The 12,525-nt window shown below is 37.9% G+C and overlaps 1 protein-coding gene across 1 annotated transcript in view; it reads left to right on the top strand.

Annotated features, from left to right (window-relative positions):
• KCNIP4 (potassium voltage-gated channel interacting protein 4) overlaps positions 1-12,525 on the top strand; it is an 887,684-nt gene that overhangs the window by 144,255 nt on the left and 730,904 nt on the right. The window lies entirely within an intron of this gene.

Below are 12,525 nucleotides of genomic sequence, written 5' to 3'. Positions count from 1 at the left end.
TGTTTTGCACTTGTTGGCTGACACTTCCTAGAGGATTGCAGAAATTAAAGCCTGCTATCTTCTGTGAATAATCATAAAAACAAATTTGCTTAAATTTATGACCCTTTTCAAAGGGCCAGAATCAAGTCAATCAGTGAAGTAAATAAGCTGAAAATGATATCCTTGTTGACGCATTAAATAACATAATGTTATATGATACTTTATCACTGCTCAAACATTAACATTACAACATCGTTCCATCAATGAGAGCTATGATTGCTGTGTTCCCCAAATAAAATCAGATGTCTTCTCATCTCATGCTACAAAAGAGGTTGCTTAACATTAATACAGTATCCTTATTGCAGGCATAACTAAGACGATTTGGTACTAAGTACTAATATTATTTGGCTTTCAGTAATTTTGAGTCTGTGGTTTTGTAAAATGAGCTGTATTTGTGAATATTTAATTTTTAGGACTTTGATCTATAATAGGCACTTATGTATTTATGGATACACTTTAAATTTTAATAAGGCTCAATTTCAGAAACAGCTATTGTCCATTTGCTGCAACAGCCTCTAATCAGAGTTATGGTAAGTATGATGGTATAATAATCAGAAAAGCAAATGCAGAGTTGGTTTTACAGTTGAAATAACCCAAGAGGACAAGACCTTAAGGTCAGGACATTGCGAATCAAAGTTCAATTTAGAACCCCATGAAGTATCATTGGAAACCTATTTGCATTTACATTATTTGCTCATTTTTATAATATACATACATTAACTCTCCTGCAGGGGGTGGAGACAAATTGCTATATACAAGGAGAGAATAAAATGTTCTCAAAGCAGTAGCACTTGAATAAGAAGGGAAAAGTCAAGGTAAAATGAGATAAAGCAAGTAAAGTTATACATCAACTAAGAGAGAACAGTTCCATGAGAAAAATGAAAAAAATTAAAAGTTATCCCCAGTGGAACTAAACTGATGAAATTATGTCTTCCTGCAAATGTAGGTATTAATTTTTGGGGAGAATATGAGGAAGAGTGGATTAAAAGAGTAGAAGTGTTTTATAGCAAAATTTGGTTGTGATGATTGTTGTACAACTATACATGTAATAAAATTCATTGAGTAATAAAAAAAAAGAAAAAAAGAGTAGAAGTATTAGTAGATATAGGTCATAGGACCTGAATTTCTGCTCCAATTCTGGCCCTCATCAGTTATGGGAACTTGGACAATTGATGTATTTTTTTTTTCAAGTTCTTGGTTTTCTCATTGGTGGAGTTGATACTCTCTGTCTACCTTACAGGGATATGGTGCACTCTGCTCCTTCTCGTTCCTCTAGACTCAGAAAATCATCACCTTTTCCCTGAAATGACTATAAGGCAGATTGATTGCTTCTTGTCTTCTCTCATCACGCTGTGGAGATCTCCACCACACCCTGGGATGCACCATGGGTCACTCTTTCAATGCAAGGATGTGTCACTGATCCCCCTGTTGTATGTATATTCTGAATTCAAAGGGCGGCTGACATCAGTTATTTCCTGAATAAATCTGAGTACCAGTAAACAGTATCTATGTGTTCACAGGGAAAGTACGTCCTTTGAATTTCCAGTGCCTACCATAGAACTTGACAAATGGTGAGTCTACAATATATGGCCAAATATATTTTTAAAAAGTACTTTGACACTGTTTAGAATGAAACAATTCAGTATCCTTTTTCAAGCAGTAAAAAAGACTTCAATTGAAGGAACTCTGAGTTCCCTTTTATCACCCTTAACAGTAGCTGATAATTATTATTGTAATTATTTCTCACTATTTATTTGCTGATGGGTAATGTACTACATACTGTTCTGAAGTTTATATTCATTCCAGTTGGCCATAAATAGGTCTATTTGGGTAGCTTTTTATTATCCCACTTTTTGCAGAAGAAAAAACAGAAGCTTAGAAAACATGATTGTCTTCTTTAAAGCAGATGGCAGAGCTCATATGTAAATTATGGTCCCCCTGATTCCAAAGCCCATTCTCTCATCCACTAGGTAAAAGAAAATACGGAGAAAGATCCTTATGCATGTGGTTTCAGAGTAATTTTATTCACCTAATGAAATACATTGAACAGAACAACAAAGACTGGGAACTCACATCACCAAAAAGTAAATGGCCAAAGTAAGAACTGCTTATACCACTCACCAGATGTGCACTTGTTTTTAATCACCACCATCTTAATGTTACAACATCCAATGAAGCATGATCCATAAAATATTTCATGTTCCAATTAACTTATTATCATGGCATGGCTCTAAACAGGTAAGAGATCATTGTTTTCCTTTAATCATCACTTTTGACTGTCGTATCTAAATACGTAGTGTTAACATCCTTAGTTCTTGTACCTTGATATTTCTCTTCAATGTCACTTAGTAAGGCAGCACTCCCTGATGAGCTAGGGAGGTATGGTTGTATTACTTTTCTAAATGTATGTTCTGAAAAACACAGACTGCGTCTTAACTAAAGGTAGCAGGCACAATGCCTGCAAATATCCAAGGTAAAGATGATTGGTAGCACAGCTCATGGATGCAATGCACTCTGGTTTATGGGAAGTTTCTAACTACAGATGCTTCTGGCCACAGCACACCTCTCTGGCTGCTCTTAAAATCAGAAAGCATCAAACCCACCTCCCCTTCATAGTAGCTTCTATTCAGACACTCAGCCAGGAACTTCAGCCTTAGCATCCATAGTCTTTCCCTTTTCTCCTCATCCATAAGTCCCGTGTGCACTTTTCCATTGCTGGTCCAGCTCCTGACCACCTGTGTTAGAAGAAGCTGTGCTCCTTCCTTGGTACCTTGATTTTATTAATTTTCCCCTTGTTTTATTGTTATATAATTGGCATATGATATGGCATGATTTTAAGGTGTATATGGTAATGATTTGATAGATGTCTACAATATAAAACACTTGCCAAATAAGTTTACATCTATCACTCACATGGTTACAAAATTTTCTTTTTTGTGATGAAGACTTAATATTTGCTCTCTTAGAAACATTCAGCTATACACTGCAGTATTGTTAATTATACAATGCTGTACATTACATCTCCAGCACTTACAACCAAAAACTATGCATTCATACATTTTGACCATTTTTACCCATTTCTCCCATTCTACCGTGTTGTTCTACAGTTACCAAACCTCAGAAGGAAAGTGAACTTACTATGGTCTAAATTTGTTAACTTATTTGGGAAACATTTGACTTTGGCTTCAAAATTAGAAGGTAACATGTTCTACCATCTCAAGGACGTCCTCACAACACTACTGAGCAGTATGATCGGCCAGGGAGTGGTGCTAATAAGACCTGAGTGATGGATTTGTATCCACTTGGAATCATTTTTCCACTCTTCATTTTATGTCACCAAGACACACTGCTCTCTCTAGTTTTTTGATTTTCAGATGCAAAACATTGATTATTATGGAGCTTAAAAGTGGAGAATTTTTCATAAAATCACCAATGAAATATTCCTGGAATCATAAGGGTTATACAGGACATTTTTCTTTTTTTGATATTTTAATTTTTTAAATGATTTTTTATTTTTTTCTGTTATATTTGGTTTAGAGTGTTCTGTCTGTACTGCAAAGTGACCCAGTTGCACATACCTACATACATTCTTTTTCTCACATTATCCTCCATCATAGGTGACTAGACATAGTTCTCAGTGCTATTCAGCAGGAACTCATTGCTTATCCATTCCAAATGCAGTAGTTTGCATCTATTAACCCCAGATTCCCAAGCCATCCCACTTCTTCCCCCTCCTCCTTGGCAACCACAAGTCTATTCTCCAAGTCCATGAGTTTCTTTTTTGTGGAACGGTTCATTTCTGCCATATTTAAGATTCCAGATATAACTGATATCATATAGTATTTGTCTTTCTTTTTCTGACTTACTTCACTTAGTATGAGAGTCTCTAATTCCATCCATGTTGTTGCAAATAGCATTATTTTGTTCTATTTAATGGCTGAGTAGTATTAAAAAGACTATATATGGTGGAAATATTCATTTTTATTTCTATTTTTCCCCCAATATTCTTTTTTACTCTTCTAATCTTTCTTGCCATCTTAATGACAGGAAATAATGCAATTCTGGTGATATCCACGGTAAAACTAGCCAAGGTAATACATCAGTGTTAGAATATAACTTACCCTGTGTACATATTATCTGATATATATTAAATCCTAGGAAAGATCTATTACTATAAGACACTAAAGTTTCTATCAGCAGAACCTTCCTAAATATTTATCTGGGAGAAAAATAATAAAGCAGTCATGTGGTCCAACAGATTTAGTCTGTGCTGTGTACTCTCCCCACTACTGGAGGGTAAGCAATGAACACGTTCTATTTAAGGTGGTAGTAGGTGCTGCAGTAAGGAAATAGGTTTCACATAGCTTAACCTAGTGTTTTTCTTGACAGCTTTTTGTATTGTTTTCAGTAATGTCTACTGATGTATTTTGGAATTAGTATTCCACAGAAGACTTTCTGCAGTAAGCCATCCTATAGTTATTTCAAGGTAACTGACAATTTGGGAAAGCAGTAACGGCAACCATTTCTAAAATCATGCCAGAGAAAGGAAACATGGCATTCCATCCCTGAAGAGGGTAACTCTCCTGGGGAGGTTTGACTTTTTATCCTATATGAAACAGGAGACAAAAGACTTTAGTTTGTGTCCCATCTCGGACACAAATCAGCTATGAGAACTGGGGCAAATGATTTAACTTCTCTAGATTAGAAAATCCTCATCTATAAATTGGATACAGTGATAGCTGAATCATGTACTTAACCCATGTGTTGAGAAAGCATTTCATACAATGAGAGAACTACATCAAAAAGAATTGCCATTGTATCAGTGTCATTGTTATTATCTCTTGAAGGCTCTCCAGCTCGAAAGCCAAAAATCTATGAACATTTCTCAGTGTTCTCAAAATTCATCTTTAAACATTTGTTTTTTCATTAAAAAAAAGTCTTTGCAAGTTCACCAAGCAAAATTTACCTACATAAATAGTATATTTAGATACAATAAACTAAAAAGATAATCTTTCTCTCTCAATATTTGAGATCAGAAATCATTCCAGGGTTAACGAAGCATGAGTTTTTTAACAGCACACAGCTGCGTCCACAGACACACCTGGGCCAGCATGCTTCCAGCCTCTGATAGACTGGCTAACTCGACCTGGATCTGGAGTTGAGATATGAACTCTGACAGCTATGAGAATAACAGGGGACATTGGTCAAAATGATTCTATTTTTTGCCTAGTTGCATAATGGTGGCCTCTCTGTTTAGATGCTCAGGTTAACTGGATATATTCATTTATATAGGAAGACATTTTTCAGACATGAAAGTGAAGTCCATCTGAAATCTTTTTTTTTATTAACACCAATATTTAAGAATATATGTTGTCTAAAATGGCTCAGGTGTCTTTTTCCTTCAGTAAGATGTGCCCATTTTGGTTTGGGGTTCTTATTTCCGCAACTATCATGTGTCAACTGCACATACTTTGGAGTTTTCATTAGAGAAAATTCAATCAGGAGAATTTGATTCATCAAAAAGTTGAATGTTGGAGTTCTCCTTGTGGCTCAGGGGGTTAAAAACCTGTGGCAGTCTCTGTGAGGATTTGGGTTTGATCCCTGGCCTCGCTCAGTGAGTCAATGATCTGGCATGGCCACAAGCTGTGGTGTAGGTCATAGATGCAGCTTGGATCCAGCATTGCCATGGCTGTGGCATAGGCCTCAGCTGCAGGTCCCATTCAACCCCTAGCCTGGAAACTTTCATATGTCACAGACCCAGCCTTAAAAAGAAAAACAAAACAGAAATTGAATGTTTCCAAAAATTGCCCTAGAAGTATCACGGAAGCCACAGCTGGTGGGTCCATTCATGCAGGATTAATTGAGGGAGCAGAATCTGTTTGCTACCTTCATGTGTGTATGTGTGGGGAGGGGGTGTATGGTTCACAGATTTTATTGATTTTTCAGAACTCAGGTGCATGAAAACACAGCACAGCTCGGTGAGTTCAGCATACAGCAGGGGTGGGAGAAAGCAGCTCCCTTAATAACAGATTTGGCTGTTCTCCTGCAGTGATTTGGTGGTGGTCTTGGACAGGTGTGTGCAGCCTGCTTTTCCTGTAATCTCAAATTTAATGTAGGGAAACCACCTGCCACACACCTGCTTTTTGAGGCCTTTGCAAGAATAGGCAAGTACCTGAGCAATTCTACTGAACTGTTAGAAAAAGGTTTGGATTGTGTCCTGGCACGAACCTTCTACAAATTTATTCAACACCAAAAGAGAGCCTATGTTTAATTAAATAATAGGATGGAATAAATAAGCCCAGGAAAGATCAATTTAAATAAGACCAAGATTCATTCACACATTTAACAGAATTTTATTCATTATCCACTGTGCCATGTACTAGTTTCTGGGACTACAAAGATGAGTAAGACAGCAATGTGACCGTAAAGAAGTGCACAGCCCAGTGGAGGGGGCACACTTGTAAACAAACAGTGGCAGTGCAGTGAAGGGAGTGCTCAGGGGAATAAGTGTCCTGGAGCGTAGAAGGAGGGGGAATGGCCTTTGACCAACCACAGCAGAGGGAGGAGGCACACTGGGAAAGGGCTGCGGACAGAAGGAATCCTTTATGCAAACACATGATGTGTTCAGTGAAGCACAAGATGATGAGAAGAAATGGTAGGAAATCCAGAATCTAGTTTTAATATTGGCAAGGAGTTGCTCTTAGAGAATGTTCTCATTATTGGAGCTAATTATTTGAGAATATAATTAAATGTCTAAGGTTTGGTTTAAAATAGAATGTCTGCCTTAAAGATGAAGATGACTTGGCTTCTCTCAGCCTTGCCTTGACTTACCAGTCTTAGAAAAAATGTAGAATCCTCCTTTTTTTTTTCCCCATTAAAAGAATTACTGAAGTATAGTTTATTTACAATGTGATAATTTCTTTTGTACAACAAAATGATTCAGTCATACATGTACACGTATCTATTCTCTTTCCGATTCTTTTCCCACATAGATTATCACAGAATATTGGGTAGAGTGTGCTATACAGCAGGTCCCCTTTGGTCAATTATTCCACATACCTGCAGTGTGCATATGCCAGTCCCAAACCCCAGTCCCTCCCTCCCACCCCACACCTGATTCCTTTGGTAACCAGCAGTTTGTTTTCAAGGTGTGTGAGTCTGTTTCTGTTCCACAAATAAGTTCCTTTGTATCGTTTTTTAAGATTCCACATGTAAGTGGCATGATATGATGCTTCTCTTTCACTGTCTGTCTAACTTCACTTAGTATAACCCTTAGGTCCATCCCTGTTGCTACAGAATCATCCTTGTGACCTGTATTTTCTTTAGCTTGGGCTCCTATAAAATAGACTAGGTGGCTTCTCAACAACAGAAATTTATTGCTCACAGCTCTGGAGGCTAGATGTCTGTCTGGGTGACAGCATGACTCTCACCGGGTTCTGGTGAGAGTCTTCTGGGTTGCAGATGACCATCTTCCCCTTGTGTCCTGTCCTGATGAAGGGTAGAGAGAAGAAGGAAGCTCTCAGATCTCTTCTTATAAAAGCACTAATCTCTTTACTGATAGCTCCATCCTCATGAACTCCTTTCCTTCCCAGAGCCCTTCTTCCAGTATCGTCACATTGGGGATTAGGATTTCAACAGATGAATTTTGGAGCACACAAATATTCCATTAATAACATCATCTCTTTCCCTACTGCCCTGCTCCCTCACTGTTCTTCCAGCCACCTTGACTTTCTTAGTTTTCCTGGTATATATTTCTATATACCCTACTGGTTCCACTTCTATGGAGAACACTGGCGAACACACAGTGTTCCTGGTTATACATGCCATCATATAAGAAGGCTCCCTGCCACTTAGCCTGAAACATTTTCCAAAACTGGTTTGATGGGGTTTCATTGAGGGGGAAAGAGGGAGAGGAAGAGACTTTCACAAATCTGTGGGGAAAACTCAATTCAGCTTGAGTCATGCCTTCACCACCAAAATAATCATGTTCCCCTGGGCCACCTGGACATGTTGGTTGCATTCTTCAGTCAACCTGATGACAGCAGGCCAAAGGAGTTGATTTTCACCCAAATTAAAGGTAAAGACAGAAAAGCCTGTCAGTCTAAGCCTGCTACACACAGACCAGGCTCTGCATGTAGAAAGGATGCATTAGAGGAAAACATGCACCAAAGAATGGATAGAAGAAACTGGGAGTATTTCAGGGCAGTGGGGTAACAAGACTGAGGACTGGATAGCTGTTCATGCTGGTGCAGACACTGCATGCTCTCATAAGAAGCAGAAATCTCTGCATTCGCTGCACATTCTGTCTAGAACATATGTCTTCCATCTATTTGCATGCCTTGCTCTTTTGTAGTGTCATTCAGCTCTTGGCTCAGATGTCCCTTAGGAGACTTTCACTCATTGCTCTTTCCAAAGATCACCCCTCCATTCATCCTTCACCTTTATTCTTTAGAGCACAATCACTACTTGGTATTACAGAACACATCAATTTATATTCTTGTGTCTAGGCTGAATTGTGATTTCCCCAAAGATGTGACCATCTTCTAACACTGGGGAACCTATGAATGTGACCTTATGTGAAAAAAGTGTATTTGAAGATGTAATTGAGGTTAGGATCTTGGGATGAAATCGTCCTAGATTTAGAGTGGGCCCTAGATACAATGACAAGTGTTTTTATAGGAGAAAGGGAGAAGGTAGACCTTTTGACTCTTGTGCTGTACTAACCATAATGGTAATAATAACAGAGACTAATATTAACACACAAGGAAATTTTCCTTCCTTTTCCACTTTAATGCTCATCACAATCAAATGAGATGATGAATTATTATGATCCTACTTTATAACCAACTGAATTGAAGCTCAGAAAAATCTTAGTAACATGTCCTGAGATCACATAGCTGCTAAGGTGCTTCCTCAGTCAGCATAGGGGTCTCAGGTGAGACACCTGCATCTCTGAAGTCCCCAGCTCTGCTCTGTGCTCCTTGAAGGGTTATGCCTTCTAGCAATGGCATCAGTTGTGGGAAAAAGAAACAAACTTCCATGAAAGTGAAAGGTATGCAAATGTTATGATTGGTATTTTCCTACGCATTATCTCATTCAGTCTTCTTCGCACTTCACTTCTGCAAGGCTGCTATTGTTGGCTTCAGTTTACAGACAGGCAAGCGGGGATTAGCACAAAGCTGGAGAGAGAAGGATGGCATCACGAAGTTGCTACCGTTGACTCCAGCTCCCGGTCTTCCCACAATAAACAGCGTTCAGATTACACACACCTGGGCTCATAAGTTATTTCAACTCTTTTAAGCCCATTTTGAGCTCCCAGTGGTTATTTTGTACAGTTCTACAAGTATGCTGCATTGATTGGCCTTTTTCTTTGGTCCTCTCTGCCCTTGTAAGAAAGATTTTATGTTTTTCCATCCATCACCACCTAGTGCTTATTCCCCAGGAGGCTGAGCTTTTTGCTGCTTTCCATTCTCAGGACAGCTGAGTAGGATGTGAGCTAGGAAGTCAAAAAGCCACCTTTGGCCTTTCAGAGATTCTTCAACATCCTTCTTGAACTTAGCAGAAACTTCATTTCAATTGTATATTTTGCTCCCATATCCCTTTTATTTTCTGACTCTGCTTCTTCATAGCTTTGTGAACCCCAGGGTGGGCCGGAAATAGTGTTCCATGGCAAGATAAGCTACTCTAAGAAAAGGTCAATCTGCCAAGAGAAACCTAGGAAACAAGGTATTTTAAAAAACAGGCTTTACTGTGGCAAATACAGATAACGCTCTGTCCTCCACATCCTCCTCAACTTCCACCCTCTTTGAAAATAAAAGTATTCACCATACAAGAGACTTTCAAACTCCCTGGTTTTATCTGATCAGGATATTGTCAAGGAATAGTCCATAGGTAGGAATTTCTTGTGCTTTGTAAGAACAAGAACATAGCAAAGTGATCTCTGCATGCTATTTATTTGGTCTTGGAATGATCACATTTTAATGCTTAAAATAGTTTCTCTAAAGTAAGATTGGTAAACTATCCCAATCCATTAAGATAACATTAAAGGAAAAAGACTAATATCTTTAATTAGAATTTTTTCTGCAAATCTTTTACCTGTATTTCTATTGTATCCAGTAATGTCCAATGATGCATTAATTTTAACAACACTTTCAGTGTAAAATCTTGTGGTTTGAAGGAATTATCACTAAATGGTAAGGTTAGAAGCTTCTTTGTCTTCAATTGAATGTAATTTAGGAAATGAAATATCAAATTGACCTTTTCTAGTCACATGACTTACTAATATAATTTTACCACATGCATTCCATACCTATTATTTATAAAATAAGAATACCTATATTTTGAAACATATAGATTTAAAAAAAAAAAAAACCCTTTCTCCTCCAGTCTTTCTTCGTCTATACAATAACCCAGTGAGCTGATGGAAAATGGAAAGACTTAAGCCACTTGAATTTGCCTGGAGGACCTGAGTATTTTAATTATATCTGACGTACCTCTTAAGTAATATCTTTTCTCCAAACCCAGCATTTCTTCCATTCTCCATTTTAACTGCTACCTCTGTTCTTTAAATGTGAATTGCCATTTATGGAGGAAAGAAGATAAAAAAATCTAGGGCTAGTGAAAGGAACTAAGTTATAATGATCCAGTGTATGCCAGGCAAGGCTAGATATTTGGTATATGCTAGTTGATCCTCATAAAATAGCCTACAAGAGAGAAATTGAGAACTCTGAAAGGTCCACAATTAACAGCTTTTGGCAGAGTTTCATCTTTTCCATTGAAGGAATAATAATTAATTTTCTATCAGGCTGTCAAAGATGTTTAGTCTTTTGGTAACAGTTCACAACACTAAGACACATCAGACGGTCATATTTGTATGAACTGAAGCCAACTCCAAAGACCATTTAATAATTCAGTAGGGAAAGCTTTTAGTATCATAAGGCAAGGCGGTATAAAACTGGCTATGGATTTGGTACAGGTAGAAATTACAATTATTCAGCATGAGAAAATTTATCATTAAAAGCTGAAAGAAACAAAGAGAGTTCTAATTAGGCAACTGTCGACCTTATCATCTGCCTCATTGCATGCCTCTTGAATAATCTAAGTGTGTATCTGTGTTTTCAAAATATAATGACACCCTTCATAAAAAATTTTCAGAATTTGAAGTAAGCAAGCATTTTTCAGTTTTGTCTATCAATTAAAGGATATGTTTTATGTATGGCATTTATTCATAGCTATTGTACATTTATTCCCATATATCATATATATGATAAAAATCATGGCTCCTGTTTGCTGTATTTTTTATTTGTTTCTGGTTTTTAATATTTACAGGAATGTAACTGGGTTATGAAACTATCTGAATATGCAGTAAGTGACCATAAGTGACCCTCTAAACATTTTATTTTATTTTATTTTTATTTTTGTCTTTCTGCCTTTTCTAGGGCCAGTCCTGCAGCATATGGAGGTTCCCAGGCTAGGGGTCTAATCAGAGCTATAGCCGCCAGCCTATGCCAGAGCCACAGCAATGTAGGATCCGAGCCACAACTGCAACCTACACCACAGCTCACAGCAACGCTGGATCCTTAACCCACTGAGAAAGGCCAGGGATCAAACCCATAATCTCATGGTTCCTAGTTGGATTCGTTAACCACTAAGCCATGACAGGAACTCCTATTTTATTTTTTAAAGCATTTTAAAGAATGACAATGTGTGGTTGTGGAAGGAACAGAGCCTTTGGGACAAGACTTAGCACTGTGGGTTTCTGGCTCAGGAAGACTGAGAACTATATCTTTGTAAAAAATTTGCTTAGGGTGTATATTCACAAACTTTCTCCGTCAAAAATCATAATCAGAGTTCCTGTTGTGGCTCATAGGGTTAAGAACCCAACATAATGTCCGTGAGGATGCGGGTTTGATCTCTGGCCTTGCTCAGGGGGTTAAGGATTTGGTGTTGCTGTGGCCATGGTGTAGGTTGCAGCTACAGCCCCACTTCGACTCCTAGAGCGGGAACTTGCATGTGCCTCAGGTGTGGCCATAAAAAGAAAAAAAATGATAAATCAGAAAATAAATGTGGGACAGAGTTCTCCTGGCATTTCCTATTAGGTCAGAGTCGTTTATCATGTAAATAACCATGTACATCTTCATTTTTCCATTGGAATTTCTAAGAATGCATGGCAGAGATTATGCCTATGGGTGGGGAGAAGTTAAGTAGTCAAGAATTTGACCCCTTAGGGGTGGATGTGGTGATAAGCTTTAAGAAATTGTGTGAAATGAATAGTAAACTGTAACAGAAAAGTGGTTTTCATAGTAACCCAATAGGTTCATTGAGGGAGAAGAAGTTAGAGACAGATGAACTAGTGAAGATGGATTTTCAATAAGGTTATAGAATGGAATATTCTCATGCACCGTAGTCTTCCAATCTGTTTTGAGATTTGCAGTAGTCATCTCTGATGAGGAAACTGGCTTCTTCCAGCATTCATTATTAATTTCA

The sequence above is a fragment of the Phacochoerus africanus genome, chromosome 10 (assembly GCF_016906955.1).
Source record: "Phacochoerus africanus isolate WHEZ1 chromosome 10, ROS_Pafr_v1, whole genome shotgun sequence".
NCBI classification, from domain to species: Eukaryota; Metazoa; Chordata; class Mammalia; order Artiodactyla; family Suidae; genus Phacochoerus; species Phacochoerus africanus.
Note: the sequence above shows the minus strand (reverse complement) of the source record. Positions and strands in the feature narration are given on the sequence as shown.